The sequence below is a fragment of the Macrotis lagotis genome, chromosome 5 (assembly GCF_037893015.1).
Source record: "Macrotis lagotis isolate mMagLag1 chromosome 5, bilby.v1.9.chrom.fasta, whole genome shotgun sequence".
NCBI classification, from domain to species: Eukaryota; Metazoa; Chordata; class Mammalia; order Peramelemorphia; family Peramelidae; genus Macrotis; species Macrotis lagotis.
The window spans coordinates 171,262,361-171,289,955 of record NC_133662.1 but is presented as its reverse complement, the minus strand read 5'-3'; the positions used below and the strand labels follow the sequence as shown (position 1 = coordinate 171,289,955).

General features: G+C 33.8%; 1 long non-coding RNA gene across 1 annotated transcript in view; it reads right to left on the bottom strand.

Annotated features, from left to right (window-relative positions):
- Nucleotides 1-5,976: 5,976 nt before the first annotated feature.
- LOC141488119 (uncharacterized) overlaps nt 5,977-27,595 on the bottom strand; it is a 101,250-nt gene continuing 79,631 nt past the window's right edge. The window contains exons 2-3 of the long non-coding RNA XR_012468590.1: nt 11,159-11,218; nt 5,977-6,232 (exon numbers count right to left, since the gene is read on the bottom strand). This is a non-coding gene — a long non-coding RNA (uncharacterized LOC141488119). The remainder of the gene's footprint in view (nt 6,233-11,158; nt 11,219-27,595) is intronic.

Here is a 27,595-nt window from a genome sequence, read left to right as displayed (position 1 = left end):
TGAAAATTTTAATAATTGTCTCTCCAGGCAATTTAACAATTGACTCTGGTACATCCTGGAGCTCTATCAAATCACTTCTGGTCTGCAGAGCACCAACTTCAGAGCTAGAAGATGTGAGTTCAAATACTGCTGGACACGTGCTAGCCATTCAGTTTGCTATGTTCTCTTTTATAAAATGAAAATATCAAAATTTTTGCTACTTACCTCAAAGGGTTGTTGCGGGCAAAGTGCTTTGGAATTTCATTACAAGTTTAAGAAAGCATAACATAAATTTGAGTTAATAATATCTAAAATATCAGTAGGTATCATGCCCATTTTAGTATTTCTATGCATTTCTTCTATGTTGGAGCTACCATTGTTTTAATGGGGGCTTATTTACCCTAAAAAAAGATTTCCAGAAGAGAACAAAATTGAGAACTTTCATGATTGTCGCATTTGTGTAAAATTCTGGGGTAATGAGGAAGCTAATTCAATAGGAATGTCACAACCAATTTGACCTTTTACATTGAAAGAAAGGCTGGTAAAAAGATGATTTCCCAGCTTTCCCTTTTTTAAATAGGACTGGTCTTATCTCTAATGTGTTTCTCATATATTCTAAGGCAGTGACCAGTGAAAAACAAAATATTATCTGTTACTTCCACACCCAGAACTACACTCTGAGAATTTTTTGTTAAGTGTGATTGGGTGGAAGTCTTAAGGAGAATGGAAAAGAATGGGAGTATGTGTGAGTAATTCACCTTGATGGTTGAATTGGGGTCTGTACTCAGAGGTTATTCTTATAGTCTTGATAAGACTTTAGAAAAAATTTTAGAGAAAATTTAGAAAATTTTTCAGAGTCAATTTGCTCATCCCCTCCTTCAAAGAAGGTCATTATCTCAGAATAAGCTTCATGGACAATGATATTGTTTGTTTATGGTCAGAATTTCTGATGTAACAATTTTTCAGAACTTGTCTTCAGACTCAAAAAATATGCAATACATAAAAGAAACATTAACATTCACACAGCTTTTTGATCAGTGTTTCATATACAGAGACATCTTGTCCTCTGTTTGGCTCCTCTGTAATATTTTACTTAATTTCATGTCAGATTTCTGTGGTAACTGCTTCTGATATGTCTAAACATCAAATCCAGTCCTTTGGGGGACCTTTGCAAATAATGATGAAAATCCTCTGGTTAAAGTCTGGGCTCCAGAGGTATTAGCAATTTCTTATGTTTTGGAGAGATCTTCTCAGTTATGATTGATCATGCATAGAAGAGACTAATATATATATATATATATTAGTCCATGGTGGACAATATACTAAAATTATGGGAGATCTTATGGTTAATGTAATCAAATATTTTAAAAGTATAATTATCTCTCTCAGTTGAAGGAATGGAAAAAGCTGAAAAATTTTGTGTGATTCTGATGGATCACTGGGCCTAAACATCTGGCCTTTCAATGTTCACCATTGGACATGATCATTTGTTCCATCCTTGTGACTGGAGGACCACTGTGTCTTAATATATTCCTAATCACTCTGCTGTCAGGACTATAGGTCTTTTCATCCACCCTGAAGCTGGATTCTCTGCACTTTATGTTCCTCTTTTAGAATGTGAGTTGCTTAAATATAAAGACTGTCTCAATTTTTTCTTTGTGTTCCAGAACAATTTTTTTCATTCATTATCATCAATGAGATGAATCAACAGACAATTTTTAAGAACTTGAATGGACACTAATGTTTTCCATCACACTGATTGATGTATACAGTTCATAAGACAAGTTATAGTGGTGATGGCCAGAATCACTCCCAGACTTTTGAGGGACAATGGGGAGGGGAAGCATTCTGGAATCAATAAAGAACCTTGACATCCTCTGGGAGAGATCATGAAATTACATTCAAGCTATTTGCATTTAATAAACTTTTTTTTATAGATGATCATTTAAACTTAGATATATGGGGCAATTAGGTCATGCAATGGATAGAGTACTAGTCCTGGAGCCAGGAGGATCCATGTTCAAATGTGGCCTCAGACCCTGAGCAAATCATTTAACCATGATTACCATTCACCTCAAAAAATAAATTCAGGAAAAATAAAAAAAACAGAGGTACATAGAATGATTAGATGAATGATAAGAATGATAAGAAAACTTTTCAGCCTCCTGTGCTGAATCCACTGTGGATTCAGGCATAAGTAACAGTAATGACTCTGAGATTCACTATTTATATATTTGGATATCACTTGAAGTAGGTAGAGGAATTTACTCTTAGAGGTGGAAAAGAGGCATTTCTTATAACAATAATAAACTATTCTGTCAGGTATAAGTCTGAGAGTTACAGTTGACCTTTCATAGTTATACTGGAACAAAATTCCCTCAGCTCTGTACTTATTCTCTTGATCTTGTGTAAGGGTCAGAGATTTTTTGAAATAGCCAGTTCATGCATTACAACTTTCCATTACTCAAGGACTACAATAGTATGGTCTGTGGTCTAATAGGTGGGAAATATTCCAATTCAAAACAGAGAAGCAGACTAATTGAGTCTGGGTCAGAAGATCTCATCACTACCATCACAGGACTGCCTCCTTGACCTTCCCAGCAATCTACATCAATCAGGACCCTGGTTTAAAATATAATGTACAGCCATAAACACCTTTGCCAGGATCAAAATGAAGTCATAGGTAATAAACAAGGCAAATTTATGGCCCCCAGGGATTCTACCTCACACAGCAATTTCCACTGCTTATAATTAAGGCAGGATGTAGTTATTTTCAACTTAAAATTAATATCAACAGGTTTTGGAATTGGTTTATAGAAGTAATATAATATATGATAATAATTCACAATATCCATCTTTTGGACCCATTAAGCTCATAAAAAATTCCTATGGGTTCCCAACTCTTTTCTTTTCTTCCTAGTCTAACACATTACAAAGTAATATGAATGGTTCATAATCACCAAAATAAAACACGAATGTTTTGAGATTTTTCTATAGAAAATGAGAAGGTAAGTTCATCATTTAAATAGGATATAGCAGTAGAGTCCATATTTCTAAGGAAAATTTGTAGAATTAAATTAATCATAATGTATATTTCATTTCACAGTATATTTTGTTTGAAATACTCTTGCCTAAATGGAGGAGATGCAATTTTGTTTGTTAGAAGGCTAATAAGGGGAATATCTCCCTTTCAGGCCCCTGTTCGACATTTACAACATCATTTGACAGAGGGAAAATCAAAGAAATACAATACAATCATGAAATATACTACATATCATACCAAATTCAAGATTCCCATTCTTTTAGTGGTACTCACTTCATTTTGGATGCTCATATAGTACCCTTTTGGTCATACCCTAACACAAGGGGGAGATTCCCTGGAGTTTCAAGATATCTGGATTTTTTAAAACCATAGGTTTAAGTGCTAACTGATATATTTACATTTCAATAGTCAACCCTAGGACAAAATTAGTTCAAAGCAAAGCAATTTACTCAAATAATATAATTCTAAGGAGCATTCTCTCACTAATATTCACATGATCAAGAGGGAAAGTGAGAAAGTACAAAGATCACTAATGAGGAGCCACACATGTTGAATACATATGAATGAACAATTCAAGCCTTTACATTATCTTCTAATATGTCCATGAGACATTCTTTGCTGGGCAAGATGTCTTGCCTGAGTATGTTGTTCCACTGTTTCTTGGGTCTATTTTCTATTTACCATGTTCCTCAGAAGAATACAAAGGCACTACTCTCCAAAGGATATTTCATTCTGATGACTAGTAATAGTCTCCTAATTTCCAGGGGTTTTTTGCTAAGCTGAAATTCAATAATAGGTCATGGTCAACCTCTATCAGATATGATCAGAACTCTTTCCCTTGGACCAATGCAGAGCATAACCAATTTGGCTTTATCAGAGTCTAGACTCTGAGGGTTACCATATCCTAAGTATCAGGATCTCTGCTCCAGGCAACAAGTTCTCTTTTCAAATTTCCCTTATTAAGGAGATTAGGGTCAAGAAAGTAATGTTTTTGAATTCTCCTCTCAAGCTGCATGAATGCATAATCCTATGATCATTATTTTCTGCTGGAAAATGCCATTACTGATACTGGCCTTGACCTGTTTCAAAAGGTGAAATAAAGTTCTCAAAAACTAATAGTTTTCAAAAGCTGAATATTTCATGGGGCAGCTAGGTGGCACAGTGGATAGAGCACCAGCTCTTGTGCCTGGAGGACCTGAGTTCAAATCTGACCTCAGACACTTAATAATTACCTAGTTATGTGTCCCTGGGCACAATGGAGTCACTTAAATCCATTGCCTTGAAAAAGCAAAAGAGTTGAGTAACTTCTTCATCATTATTTTCTGAACTCAAGTCCACTTTTAGACTTTGTCATTCTCTCATTTCGTCATATTAAAAATTAGTGGGTAAAGAATTACTAACACAGCAAACCTGAGTATAATCTTACAGGGTAAAATAGATCTTTAATTAAATAGAAAACTTCCAAGGATACCTGATGAAAACACCAGAGCTATACAGAAATTTTGAAATACCAAACAAGAAGTAAAAAAAAAAAGTAAAAACAAAATAAGAGACCAACAAAAATAAACTGTTTATATATGTATATATGCATATATGATACATACATTATCCAAGAATTCTATCACTATCAGAGGTTATTACTTGAGAGAGTTTTTTTTTTCTGTTATATTCTGATTTTCTTAAAAGACTAGAAAGGGGAAGAAGAAAAAACACTGGAGAAGGGGGAGAGAAAGGAAGGATAGGGAAAATTATTCTGTATAATTGAACTGTTCAATAAACAGTTCATAGAAGCAAGAGGAGGTGCCAAGGGAATGGGTAACACCTGAAATTCACTCTCATCTAAACTAGTCAAAGGAGAGAACCCATGTACATACATGTGGTTATACATTTCACACAACAGGGACATAGGAGGGAAAGATGTTAAGGGTCAGGAGGTGAATAAGAAGAAAAGAAGACTGAGAAAGGGAAGTAAGCAAGACAAACTCTTAAAGTGAGGAAAGAAACAAAAGGAAAGAAAAGTATATGAGAAAATGATTGAGGAAAGTACATCATTAACAATCACAACTATGAATGTGAATGGTATGAATTCACCCATAAATACAGGAGGAGTTAGCATAATGTACTGGAAATAGATTAAACAAATATGTGGTTTAAAAGAAACATGCTCAAAATAGAAAGATACAATGAAATAATGAGCTGGATCAGAATCTATTATACCTCAAATGAAGTTAAAAAGACAAAAGTAGCAATCATAATTCAGAGGAAAGGAATAGCAAAAATAGTCTTAATTAAAAGATATAAATAAGGAAATTACATTTTTTAAAAGGTATTGATGGGTGGCTAGGTGGCATAGTGGATAAAGCACTGGCCTTGGAGTCAGGAGTACCTGGGTTCAAATCCGGTCTCAGACACTTAATAATTGCCTAGCTGTGTGGCCTTGGGCAAGCCACTTAACCCCATTTGCCTTTCAAAAAAAAAACCTAAAAAAAAGGTATTGAGGACAATGTATTAATAACAAAGTGAAGTATATGCATCAAACAGCATAGCATCCAAATTCTTAAAGGAAAAGTTAAATGAGTTACAAGGAGAAATAGTAACATTATTGTGATGGTAAATTTCAGCTTGTCCCCTTCTCAAACCAAAACAAATCTAACAAAACAAAAAAACAAGAAATGAAGGAATGAATAAAATTTTAGAAAAATTAGATACAATGAATCTCTGGAAATTATTATTTTTAAAATATTTTATTTGTTTTTTTTCAACTACATGCAACAATAATCTTTACCTATCATTTTTTGCAAGGTTTTGAGTTTTACATTTTTCTCCCTCCCTCCCATCCTTCCCCCATCCCTAAAAGAAAGTAATGTGATATAGGTTATACATTTATAAAATCCATATTGATGATGCAAAGAACCAGATCCAAATGGAAAAAAAGAAAACATAAGAGAGGAAAAGCTTACATAATACATAAGACCACATTTAAAAGTTTAACATAATAAGTTTGGGGTCTTTATTTAAACTCCAAAATTCCTTCTCTGGATATGGATGGTATTTTCCATCGTAAGTATTTTAGAATTTTCTTTGATTATTGTACTGCTGAAGTGAACCGGCCAATCATAGCTGATCATCTCACCATGTTGTAGTGTGTATAATGATCTTCTGGTTCTGCTCATTTCAATCAGCCTCAATTCATGCAAGTCTTTTTAATCTCTGGAAATTATTGAATAAAAATAAAAAGGAGGATACATAAACTCAGCTGTGCATAATGCCATTACAAAAATTAACCCTGTATTTGACTATAAAAAAACACATAGAAAAGTAGAAATAGTAAATCTTTTATGAGCTATAATACATTGAAATTATATTCAATGAAGGATCTTTAAGCAAACATTAAAAATTTTAAATATAGAAGGATCAAAAAAGATAGAGATATTCAATAACTTCATCAAAAATAATGAAAACAATTAGAAAACACAGCAAAAGTTTGGAAAAGCAGTCAACACTGCATTAGGGTACTTAGAGGAAATTTTGTTTCACTAAGCATGTTCATCAATAAAAGAGGAAAAAAGAACAAATCAATGATTTGTACAAGGAATTTTAATTTAAACTATAACTATAACTAAATGTCAAAATAGAAATCATGTAATAGAGTAACCAGATTAACAAAAGTGAAAGAAAAAACATTGAATTAATAAATAAAATGAATGGTTTAATCAAAAAAATAAAAACAATGAAATGAACAAGCCATTGGCAGACTTGAATTTTAAAAAACTTACTAATATTAAAAATGAACAAAAAATTCACAACTAATCAAGAAGAAATGAAAGTTTTAGAGAAGTGTTTCACCCAATTTTGCCAAAAAAGTCTGACCAATTAGATAAAATGGATATTTGCAGGAAAAAAGGAAAAAAGACTAACAGAACAGGAAATATAAGACAAATAATCTAATATTAAAAAGTAATTGAACAAGTCATAAATGAATTACAAAAGGAAAAAAATTTGAAAAAATAGTAAACATTATACCAAATTGCTCCTATAAAACAAATATGGTTTAGACATTTAGACCAGAAAGAGTCAAAACAGAGGGAAAAAATTATAGCCCAATATCCCAAATGAATATTGATGCAAACTTCTGAAATAAAATGTTAACAAGAAGACTACAATAATATATCACAAATATGAATTATAACCAGGTTGGATTTATACCAGGAATGTAGAATTGATAGAGGATTAGGAGCATTAAAAGTCTAATATAATAAGAATAATGAAAATTATAAGATTAGAATATTAGATACAGAAAACATTTTTGACAAAATTGAACATTCATTCCTGTCAAAACACCAGAAAGCATAGGAATAAATGAATTTTACCTTAAAATGACAAATAATAGTCTATCTAAATTCAAGAGCTAGAATTATCTGTAATTGGGATAAGTTAGGATGTTTTCCAGTAAGATCAGGGGTAAAGTAAGGATGCTGATACTTAGAAAGTAAGTATCGATTATAATAAGACAAGAAAAAGAAACTAATGAAATAAATAAAAGCAAAGAAGACACAAAATTATTACCTTTTGTAGATGACAGTTTACTTAGAGATTTCTAGGAAGTCCATTACAAAATTAATTGAAACAATGAGCAACTTTAGCAGAGTTGTAGGATATAAAATAGGCACACATAAATCAACTTTTTCTGTTTATTATCAACTGCCTTGCAAAAAACAAACAAAAAAAAGCAAACCAAAAAATCCAAACCAAATCAATAAAATCAAGAGGAAGAGAAAAAGAAATTCCACCTAAAATACCTAATGTCAGTATAAAATATTTAGTAGCCTACCTACAAAACACACACAGAAACTATATGAATGAAATTATAAACCACTCAAATAAAAGACAAGTCTAAATAACTGCAGAAATATGAATTGTTCACAAGCAACTGAAACAATATAATAAAAAATGACAATTCCATCTAAATCAATTTAGTTCCTCAGGACCACATTAATTAAACTACCAAGAGATTACTTTGCTAAACTAGAAAAATAATGACAAAATTCACCTGGAAAATTAAGAAAAAATGGGAAGGGAGGGAATCTAGTAGTATCAGATCTCAAACTTTGCTACAAAGCAGTAAACATCAAAATAAATCAGTCCTGGCAAGAAATAAAGAGGTTGAGCAACAGGGTAGATTAGGTACACAATACAAGAAGAATTCGAATAACAACCAATATTTGATAAACATGAAGGTCCCAGCTATTGAGTCTAGAACTCACTCTTTTTTTGTTTGTTTTGTGGTTTTTTCCTAAGGCAATGGGGTTAACTGACTTGCCCAAGGTCACACAGCTAGGTAATTATTAAGTGTCTAAAAGACCTCATTCTTTGTCAAAAATTGTTGGTGAAAAAAGATATCAGTTCAAATGAAACTTGGAATAGTCCAACATGTCACTCCATATACCCAAACAAGCTCCAAATAGATATATGACTTAGAAATAAATGATAACATAAACAAATGTAGCATAAGGAAAAATCTCTTCAATGAGGGTAGCAGGAAGCAAAATGGGCAATTTTGATTTAAAATTTTTAAAAATTTTCACAAGCAAAACCAATGCAGTTAAAAATGAAAGACAAATTGGTAAATAATGGTGGAAAATCTTTGAAACAAGTTTTTCTGAATAGGAAATGTAAGTGATTTGAAGAGGAAAAGAAAAGTAAGACAAAGCAGATTGCATAAAATAAAGATCATGTATTGAACATACTATTTCTCAACATCCCATCTTTGGTTTGAAGAGGAATACAAGGAACAAAGAGTTTTAAGGCATAGTATAAAAAGTTAGAATGAAGGAAAACAAATAATGAACAATCATAACCATGAAGATGAATGTGATAGACATTCAAAGACAGGTAGGTAGTAGCAGAATATATTAGAACACAGATTTCAGTGATAATGCTATTTGTAAAAACCATTTTTGAAACATAAAAATTCAAGCAGAATTAAAATAAGAGATGGGGGCAAAGATTTCTTATGCTTTAAAGAGGGAGAAGTAGCAACTATGATTTCAGTCAATAAAAATAACTAAAAGAGATAAACAAGGAAATTACATCAGGATTAAAGGCATCATAGAAAATAAATTTATATCAGCAAGGATGATGTTTTTTGCCTTTTGATTGATAGATATAGGACGGAGATAGAAAATGTTCCCCTCCCCCAAAAAAGAAGTAAAAGAAGATCACTGAAACATCTCTTAAAAATAGAGGAAAAGAACAGAAATTTCATAAAGAAATACAGAAAAGCAAAAAGCTTCGAAAAGGGGTATTAAATATATAATACTTTTAAAAGAGAAAAGCAAGCTATAAATAATGGAAATTTCATGGCTTTGTATTTAGTCCTCTTTTCCTATTCCACTTTGCATATGTAAAGGCTAAATTCAGAATTTTAAAAAATTTCCAGGAAAAAAAAGGCCTTGTCTATTTTTTGGTGGAATCATGACAATCTCTTATGGAGTATAACATATTGAAGGAACAGGAGAAAGATTTCCATATTTTTCTGTTATCTCTTTTTTCCCCTTATTCCTTTCCAGTTGGCTCAACCAAAAGGAAAGAAAGGAAAGAAAAACAACAACAATAAACCTTTCTCAAATTAGTTTCCAATTCAAGTAATTCTTTTTAAAGTAAATCCAACTTTATTAGGAGATGGATTCATCACATTTACACATACACATGAAAAGACAAGAAAAACAAACATTTTTGCCAACACACACATTCATCCATGCAACTAAAACAGTGCAGCATTTTCAGTTAACTTTTCTGGGATTCATGCCAGCTCTTACAAGTTTTCATACTCTTTTACAGGGAGAAGAAGGGAAAGGGGACTGTCTTGCCTCTGTTTCTTTTTCTCTTGTAGGTTCTTAGCTCCAAATGAGGGTTGGTTGAGCTCTTGTCATAGAAACAGTTAAATTGTGTATTGAACAGATAAAGATTTAAAAGGAAAAGTTCTAAAAAACCTTGTAGAGGTGGAGAAAAAAATATTGAATCTACAGTATGAAGTCATAGATTCAAATTCTGCCTCTATCCCTTTCTAACTTTATCACTAACTACAAAGGGTGTGAGTTGGAAAGGTAATAATAACTAGTCTGGTCTCAGTTTCAATAGCAGGACGAAGACTGGGTTAGACTAGATGGCATCTAGGGATCCCTTCAGTCCTAAATCTTTCATTCTAATAGACAAAACCAAGTGTCCTTACCAGAAAACAACTACTTTCTTTTCAAATTAATTTATATACTATTATAGGTTCAATATTAAACATCCCTGTTTTTATTCATTCTAGCTATATTGTATGATAATCATTTAGCTTCACATTGCCCTAATGAAATTAAAATGATAACCACTTAATAACCTGTCAGTGCCTGAAGAATTAACTAAATCCTTAATATTGCCTTTTCCATGTAGTTCAAAACCAGGCTTCTTCCAATGGCAGTTTTGTACTTAATTAAGGACAAGCTGCTTAACCTCTTTCCCTTCCTGATTCTTCAGTTGGTGATGACTTTGAATGATGCTGTCAGAATCCTCAAATAACCACTAGAGGGAGGATCCATCATATCTGCTGATTTCTAGACACCTTGGTCCCAAGGTTCCCCAACTTACAAGCTCTAAGAACATGACCTAAATAAGGGCAAATACAGATTTCAATTTAGTAAGGAGCATTTAATATTAATTCTAAAGTTCCCCCAATTTATGGGTCCATTATTGGAATCCTAGATGTTTCACACAAATAAAGATGACTATTCCTTTACAGAAATAATTTCAAGAATAAAAAGATCCTAAAAAAAAACTAATCAGTAGGCAGTAGACCCTTGAGTCAAATAAGTTGCACTGCTAAACTCCAAGTTGTGATTTTTGCCATTGAATTTTACTCACCCCTTCTATTCAGCCACCGAAAACCTGGTCTTGTTAAAACCATGCTATTAAGGGTATTATCACAATTATGTGTTTGAATGACAATCACAAAAATAAAAATGCCTATCAAAACTAACAGGGAAGATTCATATCACAAGCAAACACTTGATCTTTCAGTGCCAATTTATATTTTTCTATAGCTGTAAGTTTTATCTAAAAATGTATTGGAGTGTGTATATAAAATTCTCTTACCCATTTTAAGTCCTATAGTATGCAGCCAAATGATTCTCCAAGGGTTTGAAAGGGTTCACACTAAGAAAGTGAAAAGAAAAAGTTCACATGGAAAAGTTAAGTATTAAACAAGACTAAACATAGATTTAGATCTAGAACATATTTCAGATGCTATTGAGTTTAACTATTTCATTTTATAGATAATGCAACTGAGTTTCAAGGGGTTAAATGATTAGTCCAATGTCACACAGCTAGGACAAATCTGAGGCAAGATTTTAATACTTATATTCTATATAACTGACTACTGTTTCCATGTGGTCCACTATGCATGCTAAAAATTCCCAAGTGCATTAAACCAACTCATTGTAGGCAGCATGGGAGAAAACAGCTCTAAAGAAACTTTTTCAGCTTTTCCTCCTTTTATACAAGAAAGGTATGATTTTTAATGGGTGGTAGTCAGCTTCCCTGACTCCAAGGGATGTTAGAGCAGTGTTTGGTGGGGAAGCAAGTTATTTTCTGTTATTTCATCTCCTAGAAATAGACTTTAAGATCTCTGATAATTACATTTAGTTGAAGTGTTTAAGGAAAAAAGAAAAGAAGGTGGAGAGCTTGATTCATCCCCATGTATGACTTTAGGTCTAGTCACATATAAATTACTTTTAGAACTTTGATTAATCTCTTGAAAATACTCCCAGAATCTAGGGACTCATGGCCTGTATAAACAATCATTAGCCTACAACAGATCTGATAGCAAAAAAAAAATGTTTTATTTATTCATTGCCTCTATTTCTGATTAACTCAACTCTGATGCTTCAGTCTGCAGACTCTAATGTATAGTATAAACATATATATATATATACATATATATCTTAAAATTCACTCAGTTTTTGTTTGATTATTTGATACATTTCAGCATCTCACAAAGACATATAAATATTGTCTATGTCAGCAAACAATATCCAGGATTTGGAATTGGCCCACAATATAATGGGCCTAGATGAAATCTAGGTCCCTTCTGAGCTGATATGATTCCTTAAGTCTATCCTAGCTATAATTATTTGCTGTTATCAGTATTTATATATGATAGAGGAGTCATTGTATCATAGTGAATAGAATGTTGGAGTTAGAGTCAAGAATATCTGACTGAGTTTAAGACCTTCCTTAGAAAAAATGCTAGTTGTTCAACCCTGAGCAAATAAATCACTTAGACTCTCTAAGCCTCAGTTTCATCTGTTAAATAAGAATAATAAAGTTCCTTTCCTCACATGATACTCATGAGAAATAAATAAGATATGTAAAGTTCTTTGCAATCTTGAAATGCAATAATAAATGAAATAACAGCATTTATGTAGCACTATTTGCAAAGCACTTTACAAATATTATATTATTTGATTCTCAAAATAAGCCTGGAAGATGGGTGCTGTTATTATCTCCATTTGACAGACGAGGAAACTAAAGTAGTCAAAGGTAAGTGATTTGTCCAGGGTCACAGCTAGTTTCCTGTCTAACACTCCACTCACTGTGTCACCTAGATGCCAGACCTCTAAGCAAATATCCAAGGCCATTAGATTTTCATTTGAAAGAAAAATGTTATTTAAAATTCCTATAGGGTACAACTCAACTTTGTCAGTGATCATTGCATTAGTATCTGACTTTTAAGATAATAGGATATTAGATCTGCAAGGAAACTTTCCAGTTCTTATAAGGAACCTAGATTTCATTTAGTTCAGTCTTTTATATTGTGGGACAATACTTCCCATTTTAAGGTGTTCCGATATATAAAGTATTGAATAAAAACAGTGAATTAATAGTGGCTTATTTTCTGCATCTATTACATGCAATTTAGGTCTTTCTGATCCTCAGGTCCACAATACTATTAACTGGGAAATAGGAATGCTATTTATTATTATAAAATGGGACCATAATGCCTATAGTATGTATTGAACATGACTCCTGTGGGAATTTTGTGTTGAAATTATGTTGATAACTTACAGAATTGTGAACTCTAACCCAAGTTAGAGATGGGTCACTATGGCTCACTCATAAGGAAACCATCCTTTGAAACATTAGAGGTAAGACATTAAGCACAAGAGGATTTAGAAGAAGTCAGAGAAAGAAGACATAAAAAACAAGGAGAAAGAAAGAAGCCATCATAAAAACCTTAGAAATCAAAATAAGGGAGAACCCAAGAGGAAAAAATGATCTCTATAAACTAAGACAACTGACTAGAAACGAGGTTTTCAACTGCTTTGCTGAGGGGGAATGGAAGACAGGTGTTGTTTTGCTAAAGACTAATTGGATGGAGAAAGTCTATATTGACCTTTATTGTCATCTTGGATTGAAAGGAAAATCTCTCAAGGGTGCCTTTGTTGATATTTACTACTCTCTGTAGTTTAGTATGGATAGCTGGGTGGCACAGTGGATAGAGTGTCAGACCTGGAATCAGGAAGACTCATCTTTCCAAGTTCAAATATGACCTCAGACAACTATAAGCTGTATGACCCCAAGAAAGTCACTGTACCCTATTTGCCTCAGTTTTCTTATCTGTAAAATGAACTGAAGAAGGAAATGGCAAACCATTCCAGTATCTTTTCCAGGAAAACCCCGAACTGGATCACAAAAAACAGACTCAGTTGAAAAAAAAAGACCAAACAGCAACAAGTAGTTTAATATGGTATGGAAGAGACTGGAAAAGAAATCATTGTAGTTATTTTCCTGGGAGCTATCCTGATAGAATAAAAAGCTTTGGTGCTAGAACTGTATTGTAAAAAAAACAGAACTGACTGAATAAAGAGATGGCAAAGCTAATATGTATTATTCTTTAGTGTCAGGTAATGGAAGAGACTTAAAAAGTTGCACACATCAAGCTAAGGACTGCTGTTACACTTAAACTATATAAAGAAGCTAAAATGTGTTTTGCTAAAAAAATAATAATAATAATAATAATACTTTACAAGGACCTTGTGTGTCAAAGATCTTGGCACTAATTCAGCAGTCTGAGAATAGTAGGGAAGTAGATTTGAAAAGCAAAAAACATGTACTATGAAACATTCCCTAAAAGAGACCAACAACTCCACCCAGGACTGCAGTACAGTTTTCCTTCTTTGCTCTGTCCTTCCCTGGGTTTGCTATTAAGAGAATATTTATCTCAAAACAAAAGTTTGGTGAAGTGCTTTCTTTCTCATCTTTTGAGAATAAGTTGTACAGTCTTGGAACTAATTGTTCTTTAAAAATTTGATTGAATTCTCCAGAAGTCACTTGTTTCTACACAAGAAACATTTAATAACATTTAATAAAATTGTTAGTCAAAAGCAAGGATAATTACAACATTTGCTCAACAGAATGAGTGATCAAAACATAACAGTTCACCTATAAACCTGCCAATGTACACAGACTCTCCTTTCCACAGACACTGTTATTTGTATAAAAGATTATGTAGAGATAGAAATAGCAAGATTTGAGAACTGGTTGGAAATGTGGATGAGAGGAAGTGAGAAATAAATTATAAAACTGAAACTATGAACTTGGGAGACCGGAAGCATGACAGTGCCATTGAGAGATACAGGGAAGCTCTGTTTTAGATATATTGAATCTGATGTCTCCCAGATATGTTTGACCTCCAAAAGGCCAATAGTTAGGCCATTTAGTAGACCCATTGGTAGAGTAGGGCCGAAACTGAAGAGAGAGAGAGAGAGAGAGAGAGAGAGAGAGAGAGAGAGAGAGACTAAGGCTGAAAATAATGACCAGTGAATCATCTTCATAGAAATGATAATTAAAACAAGAAAAATTGATGAAAACACAAATACAGAGTTTGGAGAAAGAATAGGTTTCAGGACAGAGCCTTTGGGAACCCTAGAATTAGTGATTGTAATATGGATAATGAATTAGCAAAGGGCAACAAGAAGAAGCCATCAGATTGATAGGAGACCTAAGAGAAGTTTCATGAAAATAATATGGAGAAAATAATAAATAGCATCAAATGCAATGGGAAAATCAAGAAGAATAAAAATTGAGGAAAAGACCATCAGATTTGACAATTAAGTGATTACTGGCCACTTTGGAGATGCTGATTTCAATTCAGTAGTGAGGTTAGAAGGCAAATTACAAGAGACTAAGGGAATGAAAAAGATTATTCTGGTTTTAATATGATACTGGCTTGACTAGGGCCCAGGGAATCAAGTCTAGACAAGAACAGTTTAGAATCATCAATAAAACAATTTCAAAAATCTACCTTTAATGCAGACCCCATCCCTGGGACTGAAGAGAAGGTGGGGTACAGATATTCTGAGCAAATAACCTGTCCAATCCACTCTCTTGGATACTTATGCTTCAAATATTATTATGATTCAAGAAATTTTTAAAAATAGATGCAAAGAATGTGTATGTATTGGTACTTTGACAGATAAATTTGAAAATATAGCTAGGTTTTTTTGAGGCTGAATAGAAGTCTGTGTCTAGAAGAAAAAGGATTGAGTAAATCACATGTGTAGATAGGGACTAATGAGAAGGGACAACCAGTCCAGACCAATCTGTTAGTTTAAATAATTCAAATGGAAGTAGTTTATATAGCCTTCAGTAAGCAAATTATTATAAAATAATAAAAATAGTAATCAATTATAAACTACAATGTGGAATACCATTACAGCGACTCTATGTGGTTTCAGAGAGTAAGATTAGAATGTGTAAATTAATGTATGCTGTTGTTCATCCAGGACCAAGGCATCCTTTAGATTTGACAGCTTAGAATGAATGCAAATAGCAACTGCATTCTGCTCTGGACAGAAACTTTGAGGCTCTTCCCCTTCAGACTGATATTTTTGTCAAGGTAAATCAATCTATCTTTTGTCTCAATTCTTTCCTAACCCTTAGTCATTAATTGGACATTGTCTAAAATAAACTGAGACCTGATCATTGAAAAACTAGAAGTGCAGTGATTCCAAATTCATTGCCAGAGTTTTTAGAGGTTCTAAACTCACTTTTAACTGAGCAGTATGAATCACAGATTCTTGTTCCTCCACTATCCACTCTCAATTATTCAATATATTCCATTCATTTTGAAATCTTGCTGTTTCCTCCTTCACAACATTTCCTACATATACATATATCTGTATATGTATATATAGGATATCTTACATGTATATATATATATATATATATATATATATATATATGTATGTATGTATTCCCTTCCCTCCACTCATATAATCCCCAATTCTGTTTAAGTTCTCAGCACTTCTTGCAGGGACTATTCAAGAAGCCAACCTCTCTTTTAAATTTCTTCCCACTTCAATCTATCTTCAACTCAGTTACCAAGGTGATTTTTCTAAAGTATTCTTAGAAAAGTTCTTACCTCCAAGATCAAATATAACCTATATTTAAATTCTAAAATGCTTCATAATTTGTCCCCTTCCTGATTTTCCAGATTTCTTACTTATATTTTATTCCCTTCTTTACATTCTAAGATACAACTACCCTGGCCTACCTGCAATTCCACAAGCAGATCCATACATTTCCCATTTTTGTGACTTAGCACCAAAAGGTTGCGTGGGGGCTGCCCTGACATGCTTAGAATGAATGCTCTGGTCCCCATCTCTGCCTCATAGTCCTCTCACTTTGTTCAAGTGTCAGTTCAAGTCCCATTTTCTACAGAGGACTTCCTAATCCCTCCCTCCCTTCTACCTTAGGACCTTCCCCTCTCAGAATACTTTTTCTTGTACTCTGCAAATATCATTTATCTATCTAGTTATCTATATACTGTATCTTCCATTAGAATATACATTCCTTGAGGACAGGGACCTTGGTGGGGGCTTTTTTGCCTTTCTTCATAACCCTAGAACTCAGCACAGAGCTTTGGATATACACTTCATAAGTGATTGGTTGTAGACAAGCAGGTAGTGAAGTAGATAGAGCACTGATCCTGGGGTCAGGAGGATCTGAGTTCAAATCTGACCTCAGTCATTTGGCACTTAATAGTTGTGTGACCTTAAGCATGTCATTTGACCCTGACAACCTCACATCCAGAGTCATCTCCAGTCATTCTGATTCATTTCTGGCCACTGGACCCAGATGGCTCTGGAGGAGAAAGTGAGACTGTTGAATTAGCGCAGCATTCAAATCTATTACATGTGCCTGTCTATCACCTCCCTGATATCATAGTATTCTTCAAGGAAGTACATCAATCAATCAATGTTAATATTCTTAAAGAATATTATAACTGAATTACCTAGCTTGTGTGGCCTTGGGCAAGCCACTTAACCCCATTTGCCTTGCAAAAACCTAAAAAAAAATATTATAACTGAAACAGACTTCAAATTTCTAGTCCTCTACAGATAAAGAAAGATTAAGGGACTTGCTCAAGATCACAGAGCTATGTGATGGAGGTAGTGGTAGAGTCTAGGCTCAAATACAGGGTATCTATTTACAAATCTAATCCCATACACATAGTATAATAGCAAGGAGATATCCAAATGAGAAAAATCAGTAAATAAATAGACTTCTTTAGTGGAGCTACCTACCTCTCACCTGATGCCACACTGCCATCTAGGATTTCTCTAAGAGAAGGAAACCGACTATATAATAGAAGTTTTAATGATATTAATCACTGAATCAATCTAGCAAGTGTTAAGAAATTAAATAATTACTGATGTAAATAATTTATTTTGTGATAACCATAAGAACCATGAGTTGAATTACGTCTGGTATACCAAATCAACAGATTTCCCATGATAAGCAGCTAATGAATGAGGACAATATCCCATGGTTATCAATAAGAGGGGGGATCTTAATTGGGTAGTGATGTGCCTAGTGAATACATGAATAGACATTAGAAAAGAAAAGAGAAATACTATGATTTTCCAAGAAAGTAAAACTCAATTTTAACTATTTATTTAATATTCATATTTTTAAAAGACATGCAGAAGCTCTCTAAGGGCAATTCTTCCTCTTTTTCTTCTGTTGAATAATGAGCCCAAATCATTATCTATTATCATTGTATGATAAAGATAAATCCAATCATGGATAAGCCCTTCAATTTGTCCATCCAATTGCATATCATAATCTGGGCAGTAAGGATTCTTCACCATTCAGTTTTTCCTCTGTGGATGAATGACATTGAATAGTTGTAATATTTATAAGCAATTATGGGATCTAAGTCAGGAATCTTTACAATGCAACAAGGGCAATACCATCTGGAAATGGGTAAATCACAAAATTCCTGGTACTAAATTCTCTAAAACAAGGCCTATCTTTTTAACATCAATATTCTACGAGCATTGTCAGCCATATGATCAATAAGTATCCCTTAAGTGTCTGCTATGTGTCAGACACTTTACTAAGCACTAAGAATGTGGAAAGAGGCAAAGACAGTTCCTGGTCTCAAGGAACTCATAGTCTAATGGGGTAGTAATGTGAAAACAACGATGAATAAATAAGACGTATACAAGATAGACTGGAGGTAATCAATAGAGAGAAGGCATTATTAGCTTTAAGTGGTGTCAAGAAAGGCTTCTTATAGAAGCTAGGATTTTTGCTAGGATCTAAAGAAATCCAGGAGGCAAAGATGAGAAAGGAGAGTATTATAAACCTAGGGAACAACACCAAAAAATTCCTGAAGTTGAGTGATATACCATCTTATTCAAGAAACAGCAGCAAGGACCATGTCACTGGATTATGAAGTTTGATAAGAGGAAGTAAGATATAAGAAGACTGGAAAGGTGGGGGGTTGGGATTGAGCCTAGGTTATAAAGGACTTTGAATGCCAAAAATGTTCCTATAGTGATAGGAAGCCATTGGAAACCCATTTGGGGGGGGGGGGGTGGAGGGGAAGTGTATGACCTGATTAGATCTATTTTTTAGTAAGATTAATTTAACTGGATGTAAAAGAATGGGAAGGGGAGGGGGAGAATTAAAGCAAAGAGACAAGAGAACAAGCTATTGCAATATAAGCATGAAATGATGAAGACTAGACCAGGGTGGTGTTACTGTCAAAGAAAAAAGGAGGAGTATGCAAGAGAAGTTATAAAGGCAAAATTGATAGACCTTAGCAATAGATGGGACATGGAGGGCTTAGAGAGTGAGAAACTGAAGAAAATATTTAAGTTGCAAGACTGGTGCCCTCAAGAGTAATTGGGAAATACAAAAAGGAAAAAAAGATTGGGAGAGGAAGATGATATTGATATCAGTTTGGACATAATGGTTCTAAGATGTTCACAAGACATCCAGTTTAAGATGTCTAGTAAGTAGTGGAGTATGGAGTATGGAACTCATTTGTAGGGCTGTGAGTCCACTGCAAAAACCCTATAGAGAACTGCAAAGCAGAACCACACAGAAGCCAATATCAAGAAGCATGGTAGGCATGAGAACACTCTAATACATTACAAGAAATAGTACAAACAAGAAATCATGGAGAACAATAGGAAAAAATTTCATCAAAGACGCAGATGAATGAAAAAAGATGGGCTCATCTTTCTAATTCTTCTGTTTCTTTGATAAAATCTTTCACTGAGTCCCCTATGATTCACAGTCATACAACAATTTCAGTAAATAGCCCCCTGCCTGTACTCTTTCTCTTCTAAAATTTATCCTCTATAGTGTTGCCAGATTTAATATTCCTAAAACATAGATATGGCCATGTCATCCCTCTCACAAAAATCTCATTACTGTATGATAAGATATAAACTCAGTCAGATATTTAAAAATCTTCCCCAAGCTGACTTCCATTTATCTTTCCAATCTTATTTCAAATTATTCCCCTTCGCTCATTCTATGTTCCAGTCAAACTGGCCTATTATCTGTTACCCATACACAATATTCTATTTGTTGCCTCAATGTTTTGAGTCTGAAATTTTCTACCTCCTTACCTGCACTTCATAGCATGCCTAAATTCCTTTCAATCTAAGTTCAGTTGCCCCAAACTATATAAGACTTTCCCTGATCTTCCCTGTTACTATGCATTCTCTCTCTCGAAACTATTTTGCATTACTTTCTATATGAAAAATGTATATATCAACTGGTTTACATATTATGGTCTTGCTCGTCCAGTAGAATGTTAAATTCCTTAAGGACAGTGATTTTTTTGTTTTTTCAGTGTATCCCTAATACCTTCCAGAGTACATTGCATAGAATGGACACTTTTTAAGTGTTTGTTGAATTGAATTCTTTTAAAAAAATCAACAGAGAGTCAGCTAGGTGGTGCAGTGGATAAAGCACTGACCCTGGAGTCAGGAAGAACTGAGTTCAAATCTAATCTCACATACTTAACAATTACCTAGCTATGTGACCTTCAACAAGTCACTTAAGCCCCCCCCCCCCAAAAAAAATCAACAGAACAATTATTGGATAGTAGAAGAAAGACTAGATATCAGTTTCAAGTGAAAAAACTTCCCATTTTTAAAATACAAAACAATAGTATCCCATGATAAGCAAATAATAATAATCTAATGCTATTTTAGGCTACATTATCAAATTCAACATTCAAAATGAATGAGGTAATGTTCAAATTGCCCACTGACCTATCCTATTTAGACTACATCTGAAGTATTAGATTTTAGGATTGACGATAATAAACTGAAATACATCCAAAAGGAAGGTAAGCAGTATGGTAAAGAGGGACAGGGAAGGGAGGACTCAAATTCAAACCATACTAACATCAGTTAAGGAAAGTGAGGTTGTTCAGACTTGAGGAAGATGTAGGGGAAATCTGAAAGCTGTCTTCTTCACGTATTTTTTTTTTTAGTTTTTGCAAGGCAATGGGGTTAAGTGGCTTGCCCAAGGCCCTTCTTCAAGTATTTTAAAAGAAGGTGATCAAATGACAAAAGAGTTTAGATTTTTTTCTAAGGGTAAAGTTCATATCTGACTTTATCACATACTAATTGTGTGACCCTAGGCAAATCACTTAATCCTGTTTACTTCAATTTCTTCATCTATAAAATGAGCTGGGGCAAGAAATGGAAAACTACACTAGTATCTCTGTCAAGAAAACTCCAAAAGGGGTTATGAAGAAACAACTGAACAACAACAAAAAAGGGTAGAACCAGGATTAATGGTTGAAGGATATATAGAATATTTTAGCTCAAAATAAAGTACCTAAAGGTTAGAGCTATCCACAAGTGAGATTAGCAGTCTCCAGCATTGGAAGTTTCTGATCATCTAAGGCCTTTAAGAGAGTCTATTATCAATCCCTGTACAGGAGTTTGTACATAGACATTCTGGTTCATGTAGCAATTGGATTGACTGTCCTCTAGGGTTCTTCCCAACTCTGAAATTCCATGTTACAAAGAGTCAAGGAGCTACAAATTTAGACAAATTAATAATAAGGTACTTCAATTATTAATACATTGATTAATGACTGTCAAAATGATATTTGGAAAGTTGTATGTAAGACAAATTACTTCTTCTTCAATAAGCTCAAAAGTAAAGAAAATTCTGAACCTTTGTTCCAATGAGTCAAAAGGAATTACTACTGGAAATATCTGTGGATGGAGCACTATAATAGTAATCACAGTGCCATCAAATCTAATAAAGCCAAAAAGATATATATAATCCAGTTAAATTTTGTCTAGAACAGTAAATTATTATAGAATGTTATGTGAATGAATGAATATGAAAGAATCAGTGGGGGAAAAACAGAATAGATTTTAAAAATCATGCAAAGGAAAACTAAAACCTACTCTAAAGCATCTTGTTAGAAGACCCAAGAATAATGTGTACAGATAAAAAAAAACATCAACACCAGAAAAAACTAATTGGCAGAATAAATATGTCAACCAAAAAGGAGAAAAAGATACCTTTTTGAAAATGGAAACATTGTTTAAGCAACAAGATTCAGGAAACCTACAAAATTTGATTGGACAATTACAAAGAAAGAAGAAAAGAAACTAACAAAAAGAATTCAAAGAGGATTTTGGTAGGAATTCTAAAGTTAGTGATAAAAGGCTGTATAAACAGAAAAATGCAAAAAGCCAGTAAGGACATCTATAAGACCACTTGACAAATATGGTTCAAAAGGGGCATTCAAGTGTGAAAAGGAGATGATGGGGTTATTAAGTACTATGATTCTCTTTGTTACTCTTGTCTAAAGAAGATGCTTAGGAATTTCCTATTTCCTCAGTTGTCTTCTGAGGCAAACACAGATTACAAATGCTAAATCAAGTGGAAAAAACTTTCTACATGTGTTTGCCTATATATTATTATAAGGAGGAGGAATCAAAGAAGATACTAAATTACTAACATCATAGCTCAATTGACACTATTATCTCCAAAGTTACCAATAATCCCTTCAATGCCAAATCTAATGGACTTTTCCCCATTTCTCATTCACCTGGACCCTTCTACAATATATGATATTGTTAAGAAACTTCTTCTCTTGGACACTCTTTCCTTCTGGGTTTTTGTGACACTGCTCTTCCACATTACTACTCATATTTTTTCCTGTCTCCTTTTCAAGATAAGCATTACACTAATGTGTATATATACACCAAGGCTTTGCTCTAGACCTGCTTCTCAATTCTATGATTCTCTCAGTGATTTCATTCAAATCCATGAGTTTAATTTTTATATTTAAGCAAATGAGTCCCAGTTATAAATACTTACTTCTAGTCTTTTTTTTCAGACTGAGGCCCCCAGGAGTAGGAAAGAGATTATTAACAACTAGTAAGTAAAAAGGAAATAAAAGGAGAGGAAAGGAAAGTGAGACCCCAGCTCAAGCTTGGAAGAAGCTTAAAATTCAAAGAGAATGAGATAATAGAAAGTATATTCTAATGGCAGAGTCTATACAAAAGCATGGAGATAGGAGATGAAATGGCAAGTTTGAAGAGAAGCTAGTAAAACAGTTTTGCCAGAGTGTAGAATAATATAAAATAAATATAAAAAATAATGAAAAGGTCTTGGGAACCAGAACATGGAGAACTTTAATCATTAGGTTTAGGAATAAGTATTGCCAAAAGCCAAGAGGGAGACACTGAAGACATTTAAACATGAGAATGCAATAGTCAAAATGGTACCTTAGGAGAATTATTTTGACAGCAGTAGAAATGATGAATTGGAGAGATAAAACAATGAAATAAGCCATACAATTAATTAGTTATTACAACAGTTCATTTGAGAGGTGATCATTTCTGAACATGGAAAATGAGCAGGTGAGCAGAAAGAAGGAAACAGTTGTAAAATATGTGTTGGAGGTAATAATAGGCAAGGTTTTTCAACTGACTGAATATGTGAACAAAGAATCAAAAAAGATTTTGGAATTACAAATTTAAATTATGTTGAAATAATTTATTCCTCATTAAAATGGGAAAGTTTAGAAGAGAAGGGAATTGATGGAGAAAAACATTAAGTTCTGTTTTGATATGTCGATATTGAAAGATTATGAGGCTTTCCATGTGGAGTTATCAATTCAATATTCAGTTTTCAATGAAAGTATTAACTTCAGGAGAGAGATTAGGATTGGTTAGAAATTTTGTGAGTCAGCCACACAGCAACTGATCTTAACATAGCATGTTCTTTGGTTCTTTTGCAATCCTTATCACTTTCTTCTGTATGAAAACCTATGTAGACACTAAAATCTCAGACCTCAGAACTCAACAGAAAAATTGTGATATCTGACTCAGGTAGAGTATAGTAGAAAGATTACCTTTCTCATGGTGGACAAGGGACATTTCTCATAGCCTAAGGCAGCATTAGTGTTTCTAACTCTCATGGAATCCTGTTGGGTCATATTGATTTTTCAGAGCTTGAATTCAGCACAAGTTCATTGAGGGATATAAACACAGAAGAGGCTAAGAAACAACTAATATATATATATATATATATATATATATATGAAGAGAGAGAGAGAGAGAGAGAGAGAATCTATTTAATTGTTTTCTTTTGGTTTTTGCAACATAATGGGTTTAAGTGACTTGCCCAAAGTCACACAGCTAGGTAATTATTAAGTATCTGAGGTTGCATTTGAACTTGGGTCCTCCTGACTCCGGGGTCGGTGCTCCATCCACTTAGCTGCCCCTATCCATTTAAATGTTGTAAAAGACTAACCCAAAGTGTGTGTTTTAAAAGAGAGCCAAGTTGAGATTTAGAGAAATATTTTTATGCTAAATAGTGAACTGACAAAGATTGAGGGAAAAAAGAGTTGAGATTATTCAAAGTGAGTAGTTTTTAATCTGGGATTCGTGAACTTTTTTATTTTAGATAGGTGATAGAGAGAATGTTAGGGAGAGAAAAATGAGAGAGAGAGAGAGAGAGAGAGAGAGAGAGAGAGAGAGAGAGATTGAGAGAGAGAGAGAGAGAGAGAGATTGAGAGATAATAGAGAACTTTTTTCAATACATTTGGTTACCTTTGTAATACTATGAATTTTTATGCATTTTTTTCTGAGAAACTTCACTAGCATACTGAAGGGAACCAAGGTAAAGAATACCTTATAAATGCTAACAGAGACATAGTTCAGGGATGGAGTCAACTAATTCAATTTTATAATTTATCTGGAAGTGGCATCCATAGTGAAATCCCAAAGTTCTCAAATGACTTTAAGCTCTTTGGAGTATTAAAATATTGAAAGAACATTCTGCCAAATACCACAGGTACATTTCATCCAAGAATATGCTAATGAACAGAGAACTTGACAGGTTAGCTATAGTGCAGGCAGAAATAAGGAGATTACTTCAATACTTTGGTGAAATTGCTAGGTGACATAGTGGTTAGAATGCTGGACCTGAAGTCATGAAGAGTTGATTTCAAATTTGTACTTAGATGTTTACTAGTAATGTGAACCTGACTGAGTTACTTAATCTCTGTCTACTTCAATTTCCTCATCTATAAAATAGGCCAGGGTTACTGTGATGATAAAATTGGATATTTGTTAAGCAATCTTCAAACCTTATAATACTATATAAATATTAGGTATTAATAATACCATGCTTAATCAACCAATATTGTTTCATGATTATATAATTTATACACTATAATAAAACTGCACAACAATATTAGTAAAGTTAGATGCAATGCCATTTGGCAGATTACCAAAGTTTCAAATTAAAATATGGCTCCAATGGACCTGACCCTCTATTGCTATTTTGTTGCATTCTATATAATCAATAAATGGCATTAGACAAGACATGTCTTACAATATGATTTGGCAAGAGCACAGAGAGTTTAAAGAGAAATAGTAGACATAACACAAAGGAGAGTTGGGTCAAAATATGGCAGACCTTGCATATCAGACAAAAAATTAGGCTCAATTCAGGTTATGCGGTATCGTTGAAATTTTGGATGGGTCATAAGATGAGAGGTATACTTTAATAATATTTATTTAGGATTAGAGCCAAGCTTGAGGATTAGGGACAGTAATCCATTTGAAATCTCTCAACATTTCCCTCCAAACAAATTTAAAATATTTCCTCAAATAAAAGTTTGGAATGGCAGGCCAACAAAAGGTCAGGATAAGACAGTTAAATGGTATAAGAAAACTTGTGGGGGGAGAGAACAGCTAGATGGCACAGTGGATAGAGCACCAGCCCCAGAATCAGGAGGACCTGAGTTCAAAACCAGCCTCAGACACTTAATAATTATCTAGCTGTGTGACTTTGGGCAAGTCACTTAATCCCACTGCCTTTAATAAATAAAAAAAGTTAAAAAAAGAAAAAACAAAACTTAGGAGATCTGTTACACTGGAGTGGAGTCCTATCTGAAGTATACACTCTTGGTGGCAGCAACAGCAGCCACAATCATAGTTATAACTTCAAAAGCTCTCAGAACAGAGACAGTAAAAAGATCAGACAAACTGATTTAAAAAAAAAGAATACCGGGAACTCATTGTGCCATTGGGTACAGTGGGAACTGATTGGCAATTTTAATGTGTATATGAGGTTCTGGGTCACAGTTCCAGGGCAGGAAAGAGAACCTGCCATTGGTCACAAGGAAGCAAAAACCCCATTGTCAGCTCCAGGATCAAGAGGATCACTAGAACTTGTAGCTGCAAGAGACCATGGGTCCTTACTTGGCAACTACCAGGGCACAGATTAGGAGAACAGGGGGCATCTCCTTGGACCGTACCATCTTAGAAGCACCAAAAACTTGCCCACCCTGAGAATCAGCTCTGAAAACAAAGGCATGAAAAAACTGAAGCTTGGGACAATGCCTTTTTATCCCCTTGCAAAAACCTAAAAAAATTTTTTTAAGTGCAAATGCAAAAATAACTTCAACCAAAACCTTAGATACAAACCCAAGAAGTCCTGAAAAAAAATTTTAAGGTTTTTTTTTTTTGCAAGGCAATGGTGTTAAGTGGCTTGGCCAAGGCCACACAGCTAGATAATTATCGTGTCTGAGGTCAGATTTGAACTCAGGTACTCTTGACTGCAGGGCCAGTGCTCTATCCACTGTACCACCTAGCCACCCAAAGTGCTGAAAATTTTAAAGAGAAAGATAAGAGTAACCGGAGAAAAGTTGGAGAAAGAAAGGAAGGTGATGCAAGAAAATAAGAGAATTAACAGTTTGGTAAAAGAGATTAAAAAAAACTTGAAGAAAATATACCTTAAAAGGCAAAATTGGACAAATTTGGGGGGGGGATACAAAAATTCACTGAAGAAAGGAACTCCTTAAAAATTAAAATTAAGGGGTGGCTAGGTGGCATAGTGGATAAAGCACCGGCCTTGGAGTCAAGAGTACCTGGGTTCAAATCTGGTCTCAGACACTTAATAATTACCTAGCTGTGTGGCCTTGGGCAAGCCACTTAACCCCATTTGCCTTGCCAAAAAAAAAAAAACCTAAAAAAAATTAAAATTAAGCAGGTGGAATTAAAATTAGGCAAGTGAAAGATAATGACTGTGAAACATCAAGGAACAATAGAACAAAATTTTTAAAAAATGTAAAATAGAATTGTGAACTATTTCATCAGAAAAACAACTGACCTTGAAGATAGATCAAGGAGAGAAAATTTAAGAGCTACTATATTTCTTGAAAACCAGGATCAAAAAAGAACCTAGACAATATATTTTAAGAAATTATCAAGGAAAAACTGTTTTGCGATTTTAAATCCAAAGGTTAAATTAGAAATTGAAAGAATTTACTAATCACCTTCTGAAAGAGATCCCAAAATAAAAATTCCCAGAATATTATGATCAAAATCCATTTTTCCATTACTACTTTCAACATTATAGATGTGTTTATCTTCTTACATAGATCAAGTAGAAAATATTACAAGTAGGCAAAAGGAAGTAATTCAAATATCATGGAGCCACAGTCAGGATCATTTAAGATTTAGTTGTGTCTTTGTTAAAGGAATGAAAGGTATGGAATGCAATATTCCCAAAGACAAAGGAGCAAGGATTATAACCAAGAACAATGTACTCAGCAAAACTTAGGGGGGACACAGGGGAGTGGAAGAGAGAGATGGACATTTAATGAAATATAGAACTCTCAAGATTTCCTGATAAAAAGATCAAAACCAAACAGCAAATATGACATTAAAA